This window comes from Neopelma chrysocephalum, unplaced genomic scaffold (genome assembly GCF_003984885.1).
Source record: "Neopelma chrysocephalum unplaced genomic scaffold, ASM398488v2 Primary Assembly neopelma1_60, whole genome shotgun sequence".
Lineage (NCBI taxonomy): Eukaryota > Metazoa > Chordata > Aves > Passeriformes > Pipridae > Neopelma > Neopelma chrysocephalum.
The window spans coordinates 1423559-1444127 of NW_020897715.1; positions in this window are offsets into that span (position 1 = coordinate 1423559).

The window sequence follows — 20569 nt, forward strand, 5'->3', positions numbered from 1 at the left end:
CATCAGTCACTGCACGAAGATTTATCTACTTTCATTTTTAACACACTGAAACTAGAAATGTCTTCACAGTAATGCTCCTGATGAAATTTTCTAAATATGACTTTGCCCCTTTATAACCTTATTTTTTTTTCTTTCATGTCTTAAAAATTGTCAATGCCATAGTTTTATTTAAAATATATTTTTTCAGTTACTCCCTCGGGGAATTTTTCCTTTAAGAGTCTCAATTCCTATATTTTTTCAGAGGACTATGAGTGGATGGAAACACCTGGGCAGAGAGAGCTTTGATCCTTCGAGTCCCAAACACTGAGCATAGTTAATGTCATTGTAGCCACAAGAATGATACTTCAGTCATATATGTGACTCACTGCTTCTTCCAAAGACATGAATGATTTGAATATACTGTTGGCTGAGCTTTAAACTGATCAGCTTGTGGAATACATATGTATACAGGAGAAAAATTACCCCTTGGAATGACATGACTGAAAGGGAAGGAGTGAAACTGTACCAATTTACATACGATGAATACCTGATTTATGCACAGTGCTTGGATCAAAACCTGCTCTGATTTTCAGCCCAGACAGGAAATTGATTTGCATCAGTTTAACCTAAGTTGGAATTTGACTCTATTTGTTTTCTGCTGGAAAATTTCAATGCTCATTCACCAGGATGCTGCTCTAGGTACACTTACTAACAACGTTGTAAAATGGTTTTTAAATGCTACAAATGCAAAAGCTAATGTTTTATCCTCATTTTGCACTCATGTAGGAGTTTTCATAATGCAAAGTGCATCCCTTTCAGCTATTTTGTTTGTATGTTTGTTTGTTTTACTGCGTTATTCCGGTAGTAAAACCCTGGAATTTTAGTAAATGCAAAATGCTGTGAGAATGTTTTCAGATTCTAATTTGATAGCAGATGTTAAAATGAATATTTTAAAATCCATAAAATGATATTAAACAGCATCTTCTTTTTATTTATATTTCCAATATGATGTAAAATTTGTTTTGGTAGCTGAAACCGTTGCCAAAAGTATTCTGGACTTAGAATCCTGCAGTCTGAGTTCATGGTTCTGTAGTGATCAATAAATCTCATTTGAGGCAAGGATGACTTTCTAAATGTACAGATGTATGTACAATGTAGCCTTGATATCTTGTTAAAATCTCTACATTCAGATGAACAAGTATTAGGACAGCATATCCCCATCTGCTTGGATGTAGTAGGGCTACAGGTTTCTTTCTCTTAGATGTAAACTAAAAGAAAACTCTAAGAAGCTCGGCCTCACCTCCACTAAAACACATCTGCTTTCTTCCATTTAATTAGTCCCTGCAAAGTAAGTAAAAGCAGTCATTTGAATCCAACTGGCACAGTACTGCCAGCTGCCAAGGATAAGACATTTCCCAGTGTTGTAATCTGAGTTTCTGAGGAAAAAGAAGATATTTTTGTGCCTATTTTCCTCTAGTACAATCTACTGCAATATTTTTGAGTCTGGGAACTCCAGCATACATCTATGTTCCTTATGTTCCTAAAATTAATTAAAAAAGCAATTTTCTGGCTTTAGATGGGACCTTCCCTTTGATACTATCACTTCCTCTCTGAAAAGACTGATTTTCATTCATATCTATTTTAAATTCACTACTGACCCAAATATTAGATGATGCTTTGTGGAAAGATCATTCTATATTAACTTGTTCCAGGAGACTTCAGGGAATCTGGTGCTCAGAACTGTCTTATGTGAGACTTGTGATGCGATGAATGTTGGAAGCCCTATGTTCCTAAAACACACAGGAGCCAAAGGTTTGGCCATTTCCTTATAGAAATCACTGCATAAATGCATAAAATATGCATTCATATTCTCTGAGATTCTGCAGTCTTTCCTTGTACTCCCTCCTTTTTTGTATTTCCCCTTTGGTTTCTTTCCCTGCCTCACTCTGCGCTGTAGCAGCTTCTCTCCCCAAATCATCACTCATTCCTGCCAGGGAAGGAACAATCATCAGCTCCTGCTGAGAGGCATCACCTCAGCCAGTCCACAAGGAAGGGACTAGAGGGAAACAGGCAGAGTTCCCCTGTTCCCAAACACTCCCCTTCATACAACACACAGCAAGCAAAGCAACAACCCAGACTCTGTCCAACACAGATGTATAGCTCTGTAATTCGAAATGATATTCCTCGCCTGCCCTCTCTGCCGAGACCTCTGCACAAAGAGTTGTTCTTTCAAATACAGATTCATCAATATTTATCAGCCAGGCTACTGCCAAAGCAAACCTTGAAAAAAAAAGTTTAGCCAGATGATCCATGTTAGCAGTGAGCTCAAACACACAGCTGTGCAAAAACTGAAAGGTATTTTCAGCGAGGCTATAATTTAGGCAGCATTATCTTAAGGGATTTCTAAGCCCACGAGAAGCGTGATTTGTGTACATAGCACAAGGGATTTGCATAGATAACACATAAATCTATTAGGAATCTGCAGCACACATAGCCAGTCATGCAACACTGGAAAAGCTGGGTGGCAGGGACCACACATTTTGGCTGGGGAGGGTTGACTTCATGGACAGGGGGTGAAAAGTATAAATCAGTCAGCAGTCATTCTGTGGTCTACTTGAAGACACGAGTGTACCAAGATGTGATAAGATTTCTTTTCTTCATTTTTAGCTAGCAAGGTTTTATTTCAATCTCTTGTGTGGTAATTAAGTTGAAGTAGAGCCTGGCACATCTAGCTGGCAGAAACAGATTATTTGTTTGGAGGAGGCATTCACAAAATCAATATGAATCCATTTGTGAAAGTGGAGTAATTTAGAGAAATACCCACTATCCCCATTTCAGGTCTGCCTGTTTACTGAAAACACAGCGTGGAAAGAATTGGAAAGGCAATATACGCTTAAACACCTACATTTACGAACTTGCCAGACAAAAGATTGTGTAGTTATTAACAAGCAAATTTTTTCCTGGATCCAATAACTTCCTTCCCTTATACCAAGAAAGGCTTTCAAGCAGTTTAAGTGAAAATACTTCATGTGGAATCCTATCATAAATCCTTTGATGAGTTAAACTTTAAACTTATATTCCTCCAACTTTAGCTTTTTTGGGGGGGACATCTGACTTTGAGTCTGATACCTAGTTCATCCTAGAAATTTTCAAAATAGTGACTTATAGATCAAAAAACCTTTGCAGGAGTCACACATTTACAAATACAAATTAGTATTGTGCAAAGTTTTGTTGAAATACATAAATATGCTCTTTCACTAGGCATGTTGCTTGGCATTAGACAGGTCTAACTTCACATTCTGTAGAGCACATAAGGATAAAGGCACAGCTTATACCATCACGAAAAAAACCCAAATCTGTGTATTTGTGAATAGTATCACATGGAAAAATTTGGCCACAGGACACATGGACACACAGTTGAACTTGTGCAAAGTCATCCTGATCACACAAAAGCTGGATCTTTCCATTGGCTTAACATCAGCTTCAGGAAAACCAGTATTTGGTCTGCTGTAATAAATAGGTAAGGGTAAATAGTAAAGGGTCTGGAGCACAAGTCCTGTAAAGAGCAGATGAGAGAGCTGGGGGGTGTTTAACCCGGAGAAAAGGAGGCTCAAGGGGGACCTTATTGCCCTCTACAAACACCTGAAAGGAGGTTGTAGCCAGGACAAGAGGAAAAGACCTCAAGGTTCACCAGGGCAGGTTTAAACTGGATTTTAGTAAAAAATTCTTCATGGAAAGGGTTGTCAAGCATTGGAACAGGCTGCCCAGGGAAGTGATGGAGTGACCATGCCTTGAGGTATTTAAAAGATGTACATGTAACACTTAGGGACATGATGTAGTGGTGGACTTGGCAGCGTTGGGCTGATGGTTGGATTTGATGGTCTTAAAGGTCTTTTCCAACCTAAATGATTTTATGATTGGCTCAAAGCCCTTAGGTAGGATTTATTGCATGTTAACCATGGTTTAACTCTGGTGTTTCACAATAACTTCTCTTCAGCTGTGAAATCAGAAGAAGCCTCTATTTTGACAGCACTACCCTTTGCCTCCTTTTCCCTCTGCCTTCCCTGGTTGTGCACCCAGACAACTGCATTGAGCAGCCATCATATAAATGCAGTTGGTGAACTGACCTGAGAACTGAATTAAAAATCACCTGTTCTGCTAATTCAGTTATTTTTGACAGAGATCTGTGATTCAGTTCACTCTCTGTACCTTGACAGCTACAGCGAGACAACTCACACCACAGAAGGGCAACTGGGGCAAACAAAGGGTGTGCATTTCTCCCTTTGTCCACAGAAGACACTTTGGCAGTCAGTCCCTCTGTGCCAGCACAGCCAGCAATAAGCTGCCACAGACTTCCAGTGACTATAGGAGAACTCTTCATAGTCTTAAAAGTCTGATTGCACTGATGTCTAGTTTTTGGTATTTCAAGGAATTCTTCAACCTTCCTGTGTTTGGCTGCATGGGCAGATTATCCCATTAAGGTTCAATTGGGTTAACAGTAATCCACCAGGGATAATGTAAAGGCTCGGTAATTCCCTAGTATACAAACAGCGTACCTTCTTTCCTGTAGCAGCACAATCCTCCTGACCTGTATTTTGACTACATACCTCCCATGGTTTTGAAATACATTCACTAAGAAAGCAAATACTTGAGCTGTGACTTTTACCTGGTTGCTACCACCCCTGTGTCAGAGGGTACACCCAACGCAGGATTGTCTGGACAGACCATGGAATGAGAGAATCACAGAATGCCTTGTGTCAGAAGGGACCTCAGAGATCACCTCTTCCAACCCCCCTGCTGTGAGCAGGGACACCCTACAGTAGACCAGATTGCTCAGAGCTCCATCCAGCCTGGCCTTGAACACTGCCAGGGATGGGCCATCCACATCTTCTCTGGGCAACCTGTTTCTGTGCCTCATTGCCCTCACAGCAAAGAATTTCTTCCTAATATCCGGTCTAAACCCTCCATCAGTTTGAAGCCATTCCCCCTTGCCCTGTCATTACATGCTCTTGTAAATAGTCCATAAAAGGAGTTTTCAGCTGCTTTTTTTTGGACAGTTTAAACTGAGCAAGTAGAGCATGTAGTGAAAGAGTATAGGGAGAGAACTAATGTTCACACATTTTACATGAACTCACATAAATGACCACAGCAGGAAAGGAACCAACTTTTCTTTTAGGTTCAAAAGCCTCTAGTTCAAAAGTTTCAGACTACTCTGAAGTGTATCGCCTCACTCAAGTGAGCATGGAGATTCAGGAGCAAGGATATATGGGGAAGACAAATCCTCTTGGATCTGTCTTTCAGCCACATACACTTTGCCTGGCATTTCAGCTCTCAGGACAACCCACCCCTTGACAAAGTTATACACTGATCTGCAGACTGACAAGTTTTCCTTACTGCTTCTAAAACTGCATGTGAAGCAATGGTAATAAGCTGTAGATTTGCTCAAGTCCTTATCCCATATGGGCAGTAAATGAAACAATTCTTTCAGTCCCATCAGTAAGAGAGAAATGATGCGAAAAGTAATTTCTTGTGTACTCTTCAAGAGTTGTCTGAGCTGTGACCTATTCTGCTATTCTATCCTGAAACTTGTAAATAAACCAAAGCCTTCCCAAGCAATTAACATTGCAGCATATTCTGCACATTCTCCTTAACTTATCCCTCTGTGGATCAAATGTCTAAAATGGGACATTCTAATTGATGGAATCACAGAGTGGACATGACCATCTCTGTTCTGAAATAATTTTTTTACCTTGTTTTTTGCTTGTGGCTGTGGTGGATCTTGTGGAACTTCGTTTCATCTGAAAAATGCTTTGGTTTAGTCCTATTAACATTAACTTGACATCCCAAGTTTCTTCATTGTCAATACACTCTGGTTCTTACTTATAAGTGAACTTGTAAGGTATGACCACTATAAGGTTTCTAAAGATGAATTTAAATGTGTAATTAAAATTCAGGTTTACTAAACTGAAGAGCTGGAAAAGAGGGCTCTGGACTTTATGCTTCTAATGATTTTCAGGGAAATCCATACTGAACAAAGAAGAATTCAGAAAACAGGACAGAATAGTCATCTAGTGCAGACTGATGTTATCCAGAGGCACATCCTTCCAGCATGCATTCCTATGGTCTTGGATGGACTTAGTAACTATGGTTCAGTGCTCTACTGATTCAACTATATTACTTCTGGCTCTGCTGCAAGATGGAAATGCTCCCACCTCCTTTCATTTTGATTTCTGTCAAATTGCCAGTCCCTTTTTTTTCTGCACTAAATTGTTATCCCAATCTCTGTTGAAAGACAGTGAAACTAGGACTTGTGGGAATCCGCAGCAACATTTATGAAAAGCAGGATACAGAAATTCTTATAATTGATACATGAGAAAGTTCCCTGAAAATATTAAGTAAATGGTGTAAAAGTAAGCAATATGGGCATTTGTCATGCTTATGCTAAAGCTCATGTAACTCATTCAGTCAGGAATTCAAGAATTTGTGAACTTTTAAAAAAGTGTATTCTCTTTCTGCTTAAATCATTAGCATAGATCATGCTATTCTAATCACCTATGGTAGAATGCAAATAAAATATGCAGTTTCCTATTCTGTTTCTCATATTCCACCACTACAGATTTGCAAATTCACTCTGGCAGAATACCAGGTGTCCCATTGTGTAAAAATGCTTTTAGCCATAAGGTGAATGAAAAGTTCAATTTCCCATCGCTATTTTTCCCATTATTTGTTTGTAGTATCATATTTTGCTTTATGCTGCTCTTTCCCACGGCACGCTTACACAATAGCCCATCTGCAATGCATAACTAATGACAGGCAAGGTGTTTCATTAGAGTGGGCCTTAGTTATGATATCCTTGCTTAGCAAACAGAAATGCCCTATTTTATCAGTTTATTTACTGATACTGATTTCTTCCTTACTAGGTTACAATTAATGGAAAATACAATCCCCTGCATCCCTCTTACAGGAGACACCAATCCTGTGACATTTGAAAGACTGCTTGATGTTGCACAGTAAAATGTACAGTAACCAGTGATTTTACTCCCTTCCAAACTCTTTGATAGCCACTTCTTGTCACAAGTTGATGTGGCCTCTGGTGGCAAGTCCTGAATTTTCTCTGTATGAATCTTCTTTTTCCATCTACTGTCCCCCTCCAGAAATGCTTCCCCTCTATAAACAGCATTGTTACCAATAACAATGTTATTACCAGGTTAATGACATTGTTAACCAGGTTAACTAACAACAATTGTTACCAGGTTAACCAGTCTTTAAGATATAATTTTTTAAAAAAGTTTGCAGCAAAAATCTGCAGTGGAAAAACTCTCCCAGATGACCACAGCCAAAATAAGCTGTTACTTTCTGTCTCTTGCTCTTGCTGTGCTCGACCACACCATGTGAAGGAAGGAGATAGATTTTTAAATTTTTAATTTTTTAATTTTTAATTTTTAGAATTCAACACTTTTTTTGTGATAGAGATGCCGAAGGCTTTAGTTAAAATATTTTTATTCACTTTGCAGTATGTCAGACTGAAAAGAAAGGCTTGGGCCCTCAAGTTGAGCTTGTTACATTTGCAGAAGGAAAAAAAAGGGATGTGAAGTACAGATAGAGCCACAAGGTGCATTTAGCACTGCTGTAATTTTTTCCCCTTCTGCAAGTATGCTAGGAATCACAAAAGCCTAAAACCTTATTACAAACTTAAATATAATATATAAAGTGGGAATATCTAAGATATCTGTCATTCTTAAAGATTTTAAGAATACTGTAATAGGAATTCCATTCAGTGAAAGTATTTCATATTCCTAGGAAGTGAACTTTGATCTGTTGTGGGACAGCAAATCCCCTGTTTTTGACTCAAACACTTGTGAAAAGTTCCCTTACAGTACATTCATGGGTTGAAGAACACTGGAGAAAGAGGGCCACTGCCTGTAACTGTGCTGATGCTGCCTGTACCTATAGGATGGGTAAAGTGTTTACACAGCTACAATGTAATTTTATGGTGGAAGGAGACCTCACGACTCAAGTTTCCTCTAGGAGGGAGAGCTAGATGGATAGGCATGGAGGGGGCAAACACAGTTTTCCCAGGATGCTTGATCTGGGAACCGGGGTGCCTGGCTCCATCACATACCTGCCCTACAGACGACGTGAATCATCCTTCTGGATGTCTTCCAGCACAGAAGTCGACATTTCACTGACGGAGAAGAAAACAACCAGCAAACTAAACTGCGCTGTCACTCCTCTGTCTCAAATACTCTTTGTTTCCTTTTAGGCCCCTTGGTTGCTAAAGCTTCCTTTCCATTTCTCTACAATTTCTTAGACAGACACGTCAATAGAAATCTGTGCTTATTTGTAAAGGCAAAATAAATAAATAAATATAAATAAAGCTTTATTGATCTCTGCTTGGGCAGTTCTAAGAAACTATTTAGGATTCAGCTGGGAATGGTGCAACATTCTGGAAAATGCCATCACAGTGGCCATTTTGGCCTGCTCTGAACTGCCCACACTACCCAACCAACATAAGGGGAAAACGGGAGACAGAGGGTACAGTGCCAAGTTTCCCCATCCAAGTCATATCTGCTGTTCAAAGACAGCAACCTGCCTTTTCTGTTATTCAGTATGAGGCATTTTGCTAAGTATATTTCAACATGACAAGTGTCTCAAGAGGCTGAAAACACACATCATCATCTTGCTCTGTGAATCCAACTATCTTACTCTTGCATCTGTAGGGGGAGGTGGATGACATTTCCAGCATTTTTCCCTGTGGAAAGAAGGCAAAAGACATATTAGAAGTCTTAGGGACATTACAGGCAAGCTGCAAGCTGAGGAATGTGTATAAAACCGAGTCTGGTTAGTAGTAACTCCAGGCAGCATCATTCCCATGGACCATCAGGACTAAATGACATAAAAACAGGATCAGGAAAGAGTTCTGGTCTTACATTATGTGTTATTACAATACTGTCATTAGAAGGGGTCTTTAGTACTAGAAAACTTGTTCAAATTTACATGATTTATTATGATTGTTGTTACAATCATTATTATTAGTACTGTCTTGCATATTTTCTGTCTGGCTTGGCTTGCTTATCCCTAATAATTAGCAAAATAAGCTGGCTTCTACTTCATACTAACTAGGTAGCAGAGAACCTTGACAGCCAATTTCTGAAGTGACTGAGTAACAAAATTGCACAGCAAGCATATATACTGAAATGGGGATGATTTGTGTAGCTTGTAAATCATACAGACAAAAAAAAAGAAAAAGAAAAAGAAAAAAAAAAGAGATTAACAGTCCATCATTTCTTCTGTCAATTTAAGATGAAGAACTCAGATTTGACCTACAGCCTGCCTGAATTTATAGGCTTTTTCCTATAACTAAAATTTTGCAAGCACAAAGTGTTAAATGTATTTGGTACAAAACAATTAATTGTTTTCTATTCTAGTAACTTTATGTTGTCAGAGGTTGCCTTTCAGGTGAGAGGTCAAAGAAGCAGGATGATTACCTCAAGAAAACTTAATTAATAAAAAGTACTTATCTTTAAGAGAGGCCATTCCTTACTTGGGAGCAGCAAATAATGTATTTCAGAGGCCAACAGTTGAAAGAAACTGCCTGAACAATTAAAAGCACTTAAAAGTCCTTTGGGGCCAGTTAGAATTCATTACATTTTGGTTTCAGATGTTGTTTACTTTGGCATATGACGCTATCCAGAATACTGCAGTAGCTTGAAAGTATGCCTCAGCAACCTCAACATCTTGCTTTTTGTCTGATCCACAGGGAGGCTGATGGTACTGCATATGGTAGTGTTCCAGAAATGGCACCATTTCTGCAACAAATGCTACCAAAAAGAGCAGCAAACATCTACTCAGTCTTCAAGTACTGCTATCTTAAACAGTTCTGGATGAAGTAATTACTATTACATTGGAGAGGATGGAGGTTACTATGCCAAACCCAGCTAACACTTTCATTTATAATATATTCTTGCAACCTGCTCTTGTCAGTGACATTACCCTCCATAGTTTACTGCAGTGCTTCGGTATGTGAAAAGAACGTAACCCCTGGGTGAAACATTCTGCTGTTCATGTGGAAATCCTTCTGAGAGTCAAAATCACCCTTTTCCAAGCAGGGTTCATATTGTATGAGACGGAGTTCTCCCACACTCCATCCCACTGGGCAGGTACAGTCCTGTTGCATGGTGTCAACACATCTTCCCGGGCTCAGACCTTGGCTAGAACAAAAACCATGTAAAGGATCCCATCCATGGCAAATGTGCAGAAGTAAACCTTACTTCCTGCATTTAAGAAGGTGTATTTTCTGCAGTCTTCACCATTTATCAGTATCAATGTGCAATTGTGGGTGTCGTGTCACATGCCTTGTTTCAGTCAATATCAAGGCTTGTTTGTTAGGTAGGCTCAGTTCATAATTTTGGAAGCCTGATGCTGAAAGGGCCTCCTGTGAGATTAGAGTTAATTTAATACCTCTTGTGGGGAAAAAAAAAGAAGTTGGTCTTTAAGACTTCAAAAATTGCTCATCACTAAAGATATTCCCTCTATAAAGGAGAAAAGACTCACCTGATTGAGCAAAAAGCATGACTGAGGGGAGGGAGGGAATAGATGCATGGGGTCAGAATGTGCCAGGGAAATTCAGATACTGTGAAGCAAAAGAGCAAATCAGTGCAACAAAGAATAGAGGACTGGAGCAAAACAGCCACTCTGTTACCTTGGAGATCAGGTGGCTCTTTAGAAAGAATGAAAAAAAGACATAAATGATCCTAAAGAAGGAAGGAAAATAGGGAACAGGTGTAACTGCAACACAAAATACCTTGGTAGAATTGTAAGCAGAGTAAAAGCTGGAAAGGGCTATGAACTGGGAGATAAAGAACATGATTTTTGCACAGGAGACTAACTGCTAATAACAGATCTGTTAACAGAAAAGCTACTAACAGAAAAGGTTTAGAGGAAGACAAGTTTGATAACTAGTTTAATTGGAAAAGAGGGAACCAAAGTTCCATGACTTGAATTACTCCTTCTTGTGAAAGCTTTCATTTTGTATGTGTGAATACAAAGAAAAACTTCTAGTCAGATCTCAGACAGGACATTTCAACACAGTGCCCATATCAATATCTATGGAATTGGAAATAATGTCTAACACCTATTCCTTTTTCTAAGAAATTAAAAATCATTTCTACTTATGAAAGATCTGTAGCATTTACCTTGGGACTACACAGAATTAAAAAGGCCTCTGCTCTTGTCAGTAAAATTGATGCTAACTAAGCATCATGTATCAAATCACCAAATGGATGCTGAAGGGAAAAAACCAAGCCTCCTTCATTTTAATTTCAACGAGAATAGGACTGAGGAAAGAAAACTTGCAAATGGAAAAAAATTGTAATTGCCAGTGAAAGAATTACCATCACAATGCTTCTGAAATAACCTTGTAAACAAAGCATGCTTAAAAAATGGAAGCCAAGATATTTAGCTCATGGAAGTAATGTTGATTTACACCACCTGAGAATCTGGCACTGACTGCAAGACAACTATCAGACTCTTTCTTCCAAACACTGAATAGTTCTCTACTACAGTACTATTATATTATAATATGACTAGGAAATGCTGCAAATGGATCTAATTATTATTATAATCTTAACAATATAATCTTGAGTCCTTGTCAAATGTTATTTCCAAGACATAGAGAGATGTCCTACAGGCAGAAGAATTAAAATAAATAGATTAAATAATTTCCTACTGGTGAGATATCCTAAAAAGCTAATAGGTTTAGATTCTAGATTGGATTCTGTAAGCAAAGATATTTGATTTGCTTGTCAAAATTTAAAGATCTTACAGTGTTCCATCAGTCATTATGTATAAGATAGGTTAATTAGAAAAATCAAACTCAATAATTACAATTCAGACAAAATTCTGGCAATGTGTATTAACTGCAGGTCAAGTAGGATTGTGCCTTCAGTCTAATGCTTTACGTCTTGTTAGTGCTAGTCCATGTGCTCTGCTGTTTCACATACACAATAATAGTTCTGTTTTAAAAAAATAGTGGCTTCCAGATCCAGTGAACACTGAAATAGTCCAAAATTTGGATGACTGGATTTTACTTGTAGCTAGTTGAGTGAAAAGTACTGAAACCAAGAGAGGAAAAATAAGTGAATCGATGTCTGCACTGATAGGATTCTTCCAACCCTGTCATCTTGCTTTCACCTGATCTTAGAAAACCATCCTGATAATTCTTTATTAAACATCCACTCCCTCTGAAAGCAAGGGTTCAGAATTGCTTCAGCTGTGAAGGGATCCTATGGTTTGAAATATATCACTCTGGAAATAAGATCAGTCATTTAATTTGACCTCTGTGATATTTGAATAATTTCCAGATGACTTCCAGACAATAACAGTGCCTCTTTGGAAGTAACTCTTGCCTGATTAAGGGAATCAAGTTATTAAAAAAGAAAAAAAATAGGCCTCAAATGCATAAATATTATCCATCAGGTCATTGATGTTCCAGCATGAGCCATTGTCCCGTATCTTACATTATGTGGATAGTGCTGCCATATGTTACACTTAAAAGCTTTCAAACCAAAAAAGAAGTAATATTATTCTAGCAAACACTTTCTTCTAGTGTACCATATGAGATTCTGCTTGTGAGGCCTATAAAAAATCACCTTTCATACCCCTTATTTTGCAGAGGTTTCTCTGGAGTCCTGTGCGGTGGTGCTAAAGGGGTGGTGACTCCTGTGGAATCTGCTCACTTTCCTGCCAGAGCATCTCTCACTCTCAGGGGGAAGAAAAGGAAAACACCTGATTCTCAGTGCCATTGGGAGAGTGATATGGTGAAAAATGGGTGAAGAGTGGGAGTGGGAGCTATGAAGTTGGATCATGTCAGCTGTGAAGTCATGCACAACCACCATGGATCTTGTGTGGGTCCTCAGAGTGAGGATGTTGTGTGTGGCTCCTCAGAGTGAGGATGATGTGTTTTCTTATCAACAGTGACATAACACTAGACACCTTTTCATCTCTGTTGAGCTACAAAAGCTACCCTGTTTCCCAGAGGAAGATTCTTTGGACATGAACTATCTCACATCTGAGGTCCTGAAGACAAATCTTACATTTGTAAATGATCTGGTACAATTCCAGATCATGAGATCCTCTGAACAACCAGCAATCCAAGAGCAAGATCCTTTTCAAGATCTGTGGCTGTCTCTGTTCCTCTCCATAACTTCTAGATGGTGTTATGGTCACTAATGTTGTTAGGAATGAGTAGCATTACAGATGAACTTTGCTATTAGTGACAGTAGGTACTTGAACCCTGAGCCTTACAGTGCCAAGATTTAACTCCACACTCTGCTACAAACCACTGTTAAATCACCATTTCTGTGCCTTAGGTGGTAAGCTATGCAGTAGTTTTCCTGTTTCTCAAGCATTTAGCAAGGATACATGCCCTGGAGTCAGTGAGAAAGTCAGGAATTTGAGATGCTGAAGAGAAATGTGGTTTGCTGCAGTTCAAAGGAAACAAGAGGACAGGCAGCAAATTACAACTGAAGAGTCCTTAATGCACAAATTAACTGAGGGACAAAGGTGCTTTAACTATTTTTCATAATACAAGGGAAAAAAATCAATCACTCACGCACTTTCTGAAATACAGGTGCAATTTTTTAAACAAATTAATTATACTAGCAAACTCCTAACATAAATTAGATGTATCGTCTGTGGTAAATACTCTTACACTCAGAATACAGTTATGGATGAAGGCCACACGCCCTTTGTTGCTTGTCCAATTAACATTTTCACAGTCAAATAGTCCAAATTATCTAATGCAAAAAAGCCTCATTAATAATACAGTCAAAGTCATTACATGTACAAACCCACCTTCCTGGTATTGACCCATTGTCTGCAGTGGTGTCCTCAATCTTGTGTCCCATTCCACTTCATTCACACAGTTTCTCAGTCCGGCCTTTTCCCTTCCCCCTGCTCCCAGGGAGGAGGTGAAAGCTTCCACACAGCCCACCAGTATCTCCCAGGGACTGTCTGGGGCTGCCAGCCCATTTCCTGGTAGTATTCCCAGAGCTGGAGCTCAGACGGGCTGGGCCACGGGAACCCAGCTCAGCCCTGCTCAGGCCAAGGGCAGCCCAGACACCCCTTGGGACTCACCCCCAGCTCCCAGCAGTGGCAAGTATAGCCATGCTTCCTGGGTGACAGTGTAACATTATTAATTTTAAATAAAAGAAGGGCAGCTACACTGAATATTACTGTTCTTAATTTCACACTTGGGAAAACTGACAAAACTGATGGAAAACAATTTTTTGAAAATAATATAGAGTCTGTTGAAATAATTGACTTCCTTCTAATTCCTTCTTTAAGAAAATTATCATTAAGCATATTCTCATAATGTATTTCATAAATGATGAGTGATTTATGAGAGACCTGCCTGTGATGAAGGATTAAAAACATGCAGCCACAGATTCAGACCTTAATTGTATGCTTTGTGTTTCCTAGTAATTCGATAATAAATCTTTCATCTTTTAATGGTATAGGCTAATGTTAACAGAAAAATAATTTGGTTTTCAATAAAGAGTTCAGCTACTCTTCTGCTTCATTTCACCACATCCTGTGTTGGACAAAATAGGTAGCAAATACGAATTTCTCTTCTGTTTTGTAAATTTAAGCCCTATTTTATTGGAGTTAAACATTCCCGTTGATTTCATCACGAGGCACCTGTTAAATGTAGCTGAGCCCAGGGCCTCTGGCCTATAATTGCAAGGACAAAATCATATTTATATGGTTACAGACTGCATTCACCTTTCTGACATCAGTGGGGTGCAGCCCTGCCCAAGACGAGGGAATGCAGCACCATGGAAACCAATGGGCACCCCAGTGCTGCACTGAGGCATGGCAGGGAGATTATTACAGAAATGCTCTCACATGCAAAAAGTAAAATATTTCTTTTCCTATCACATGGTTCCTGGTAGCTATACTGTGTCTTAAATATGCCTGCCACTCAGCATCCCAGTACTTTTCCCTAACAAAACAAAGAAACTCCACTGATACAAACACTGTCTCCATCCCAAGGGAAATAGTAGCAAATCTTTGTTCTTGGAATTAAAACCCTCTCCTTTTGTTTAAATCTTTGAGCTGCTTTGCTTACTCCATGACAATTCAATAACTATTTGCATACCATTGATTTTCTTCTAAAGCTAAAGTCATTAGACCTTTGGCCCACAGCCAGTTTTGCCAAACCTAGATGGATAGAAACTATTGCACAATTTTTAATGGTAGCTAGATTCAAACTCTGAGATTTTCTTCAGTTTTTTGATTGTCAAAATAAAATGCTGAACATACACTCGTGTCTGGTATCATTAAATTTATTGTTGAAAATTACTGGTCGATATTTGCTTGCACATTAACTAATAGCACTGACTATTTCACTGCCCATACAATATTCTAGATAATAGCGATTGAGAAGCCTCGCACCACAATAAAAATGGGCTTCAAAAAAATCAATAGATTCCTTGTTTTGTATCAAGGAAGACAGACAAACAATAAATCATGATTTTTAAAGTGATTGTTTAGTCTGACAACATGGTATTCAGGATTAGTTTGAATGATAGGTATGATTCGCTGTAGAGTTAAATTCTAATACAAAATACATCTCTGAGTGCCTTTGCTGCTTCTATTTAGGGATAACTCACTGAAACAATGCTACAACAAATTTTTGGGGGCAAAGTGTATAACACAAGTTTGAGGCTCACACCACCAGTTTTGCCTGGCTGATACCATTTGTGGGTTGTTCAAGTTCGAGCAATGTGATTTTAACTCACGGTAGATCACGAACATGACATCTAACTCTGGTTTGAGACAATAGAATATACATACAGAATAATAGTAGAAAAGTGATTTACCTAAATTAACATCCCTAAGTTTCAAATATAAGCATTCTGAAGTTCTTTCAGAGAGAAGACACTCACAAAGGAAAAAAGACATCCACTAGCACAAATCACCAAGCAGGTATGGCAATCTAACATAAACACATCAAAATGGAGTGGCTTTTTGGAGCCTATTTAGGCTGAAAACTAGTTCTGCTTTTAAGGGAAGAGTTTTCTCAGTTTTATCATAATGATCCAAATACAGTTTTATAGTTTAAACCCATTTCTTTTCAGAGCAGATATATTAAGGATGCAATACCAATGATGTTTCAGCATGACGAATTGTCTTCATTCATGCTCATGGCAGAAGAATCTCTTTGCTTTTGTTATCTGAACAAACAGTGGCTTGCCGTAAGACTAAAACATTGGTTATATTGTGCAAGGGTTTAATACGTCACAAATTCAGCATGGATAATTACTGAATATTCATGACTGGTAATCCTCTCAGCACCTCCTCCTCAAGGACAGTGTCTCTCCTGCCTATGCATGTTTTTTTTCTGCATTGGTGATTTGCTTCAATCTCACTCTCTCTTTGTCTGTACCAGAACAAGGTACTGGAGTTTTCTACCAGCAAACAATACCTGAAGGATAAATCTAGACCTGAAATATTACAGTCTCTGCTTTGCTGCAAGTTTGTTTGGTTTTGTGTTTTTTTTTTTTTTCAATTGTGCAATTTTCATGCCATTTTTCAGCTACATGGCCCTGAAACACTTGATCTTTTAATCCTTCTGTTCCTTTTACAGAGCAAATATAACATACAGGACAATCCAAAATTACAGCCCAAAATCCCAAAGACTAATACACATTATATTGACTAATGTATTGTGTTTGCATGACAAAGTTTTGGTAGCAGGGGGGCTTCTGTGAAAAGCTGGTGGAAGCTTCCCCCATGTCTGACAGAGCCAAAACCAGACGGCTTCAAGAGGGACCCACTGCTGGCCAAGGCTGAGCATCAGCAATGGTGGGAGAACCTCTGGGATAATGTATTTAAGAAGGGAAAAAAGTTAACTGTGCAGGAGCAAATTGCAGCCAGGGAAGAGAGGAGTGAGAACACGTGAGAAGAAGAGCCCCGCAGACCACCCAGGTCGGTGAAGGAGGAGGTGCTCCAGGCATTGGAGCAGAAATTCCCCTGCAGCCCGTGGTGCAGTCCATGGTGAGGCAGCTGTGCCCCTGCAGCCTATGGAGGTCCATGGGAGTGCAGAGATCCACCTGCAGCTCGTGGAGGACCCCACACTGGAGCAGAGGAAGAGCATGAGGAGTCCTTTTCCCTGAGGAGGAAGGAGCAGCAGACACAACCTGTGATGCACTTACCACAGCCCCCCTTCCTCGTCCCACTGTGCTGCTCAGGGAGGGGAGGTAGGGAATCAGAAATAAAGTTAAGCCTGGGAAGTGTGAGAGGCTGGTAGGGAGGTGGTTTTAAGATTTGGTTTTATTTATTATCCTACTATGATTTGATTGGTAATACATTAAACTAGTTTCCCCACATCAAATCTGTTTTACCCATGATGGCAATTGGCGAGTGACTCCCTGTCCTTATCTCCACCCATCAGCCTTTTGTTATATTTTCTTTTCCCTGTCCAGCTAAGGAGGGAAGTGACAGAGTGGCTTTGGCATCCAGCTGGGGTCAAATCACCACAATTAGCTGCATTACACAGCCTTTTTATTTTTCTGTCAAATAGAAGACCATGGGTACCTTGAGGTGTCAAAGTAGCTTAAGAAAAATTACTTACACAATGTCATTAAGAAGGTATATATAACAAATATTTTCAAAAATCAAACACTAATAACATTTACCAATGTAAGTCAAAGGACTACACTGCTTTTATTCTAGGTGTTGAGAAGGTACTGTTAGAAACAATCACCATGGCAGAAAGCAGACAACAAGAACGAATTGAATGAAGGAGGTAGTTTTGATGGAGAATTGTTAGAACATGAAAATTAGGAGAAAGGAGAAATCAGGTGCTAAAGTAGTCTTTGTGCAAATGTCCTAGGTTAGTTGGAGATTTGAATGTGGACAGAGGGAGAAAAAAAATGGGGACAGGGATATAGAGATTACACAAGGGAAGAAATACTAAATATCTAGGAGAATGCAGTTCTAGGATACCGAGAAAGGGTAAAGAATCTGACAAAAGAAAAAAAACCCAAAGAAATGACAGGTCCCTTTTCTGCCTGTTGGATTTCCTGACAGCCACAGCACTGTGTGCCTGCAGACTGGTCTCAGCTCCATGGCAGTTGTTGAAGGCACTGGAGTACAGTAACTTGAGCACAGTAATAAAACAGATTCTCATCACTGTAGTAAAACAGCTTTTGGTGAAAGCTCGAATCACTTTGCCACATCAGTTTCACTGCTACTGTTTAGCCAACATTTCAAACATTTTGCCTCATCATTACTTCTTTAATAGTATTGCCAGACTCACTAGTTGGATGCCTTGAGTATGCCTTTACTTTACCCACATTTAGCATACATTTATATTTTTCATCACAACTGATGAAAGAGAGCAGAATTTTTAAATCTTTATTCTTTTCATGGCATTTCTTTTGCACTGGTACCAATAACTTCATAATTTTGAATTACAGAACAGTTTGTAAGACGATGTCTTATTAATTTTCTTAACCACAAAATACTGAATTGTCAATTGCTATTGTTCAAATTGTAATCAGATAAAGACTTGCTTTATTTTGCTGTTTCATCCTCTCACAAAACCAAATAAAAGTAAGACATGATTTTCAGGAAACCAAGTGTGGACCCTCCTATTACTTCTTACTAAATAGACCCTGAAATAAAAGCCACTTCCCTGATGATATTCTCCAGATTTTTCACTTTATCCCCAGGGTCCAGAATCTGGAACTACTAGGAAACAGCTGTGCTATCAAAGCATTCCTGTACAGAGGTCTCAAACACATCAAAAATACCAAACTGGAACTCAGTGTTCAGGAAAATTATTCCAAGCAAGTACACCTCAAGCGACAGTTCAAACTGCATTATTTATAGAAATGGGGGGATATTCCTATTTTAAAGGACCAAAAAAATTACTGAGAAGTCAGTTGCAAATTGGGAAGAGGTAGCAGTAAGTCCATAAGAAGGCACTGCATAGTACTTTGAGTAGCAACTGGACTTAAATGGAATGAAAATAAATAAAAAATAAAAAATATATTCTGGTTATTACAGACATCAGTTTTATTTTAATGATTTTAATTTTTACCATAAGCTTCCTGTGATGATGATTAGCAGCAACTCCTTTTATCCTGGCACGCAGGAAAATGTGTGTTTTTTCTGGAAAGCAAATTGTACAGCGTTAAGGAATCTGGCTTAAAACAGTCAAATAGATCTTTTGTTTTTTTCTTAATTTCAAAACACTAAGTAATCAGAAAAAAAAAAGGAACTGGAATTGAATCAACTTTTTGAGAATGCATCAGTGTATTTGCCACGTCTCTCTATCCTTATGTTATTTCCACCATGTTCTAAGGAGATATGTAATTTGCAATTAATAAAATTAATAAAACTAAATCAGGATCACAGAAAAGGAGATGATTCCATGGACTTGAACTGGTCAAGTTATCTCTGACTCAATCTTCACCCACTGCTGGTAGCTCTCCCCCTTGAACCCTGCCACTAAGTGCAGGGGTCTGGGAAACGTGGTGATGTAGCAGTAGAAACACTTCATGTTGCCCCTCGTGTCACTCATACTTTTTTACTCTAGACGACCTTTGGTTTTCCTGGCATCATCCCTTTCTGCCTGGACAACTTTTCTTTTCAAAATTCCTCCTTTGTAGCCTGTCCCTGTCTGCATCTGCAGATGCAGTGTGTATTGCATCTGCAATACACAGTCTGTTTGCACTGGGGCTCTGTCATGAGTTCCCTGCCTTGGTCAAAAGTCTGTAGCTGAGTTGCACAGCTGCAGGATGATAATTTTATTGCACTTAAGTCTCCCTGGATTTCAATGGGACACATGCAACAACTCATCCTTCAACACTACTGCATTTCATGTGTCTTCCTCTCATAGCACAGTTAGCCATCTGAAAAGGTACCCCCAGAACCCCTGAGCTGTGAGAAGACAGGGACAGAGTTTAACTACACATGCCATTAGAAACCTGATAAAGTTTTTAAAATAATAGAATTTGTGGGGGGAAAAGAGTGGTATAATGTCCTTCACAAGAACATGTTGCTTTTAAGCAGGGTTTCAGAAAGCAAGCACCCCAAATTCCAAGCATTCCTACTAAACAATATGTGCACACAAACTCTGCAATAAATGAAAAAGAAGAGTTCAGTTCTGTTCCTTGATAGGAGGAACAATATGAGCAATTTACTGCCAAATTAGATACTAGGAGAACCTAGTAGCTAATTCCTTAGGTAGCAAATGAGAGGCGGGATGTGGCAATTATTCTGTTGAGTCATCTTTAAATAGATCTGAAAAACATTACTAATGTAAGCTGACTGTTTTTTTCATTTTGTGTAAAGAAATGTTGTGTAAAAAATTCTATTTCTCAGCTGACTGAGATGCATTATAGAGCCTTCAAGAAAGTTAGGACAGAATTTTTATACCACTAAGCACAAGAACAACTACAATAGAATCTGGCAACCTTCAGAGCCCTCTGACAGACACTACTGTCTCAGATTCTGGACCTAAGTCAGGAAGATCCTCCCTTATTCTTCATATGGCACAGTGATCCCAATATTTCTA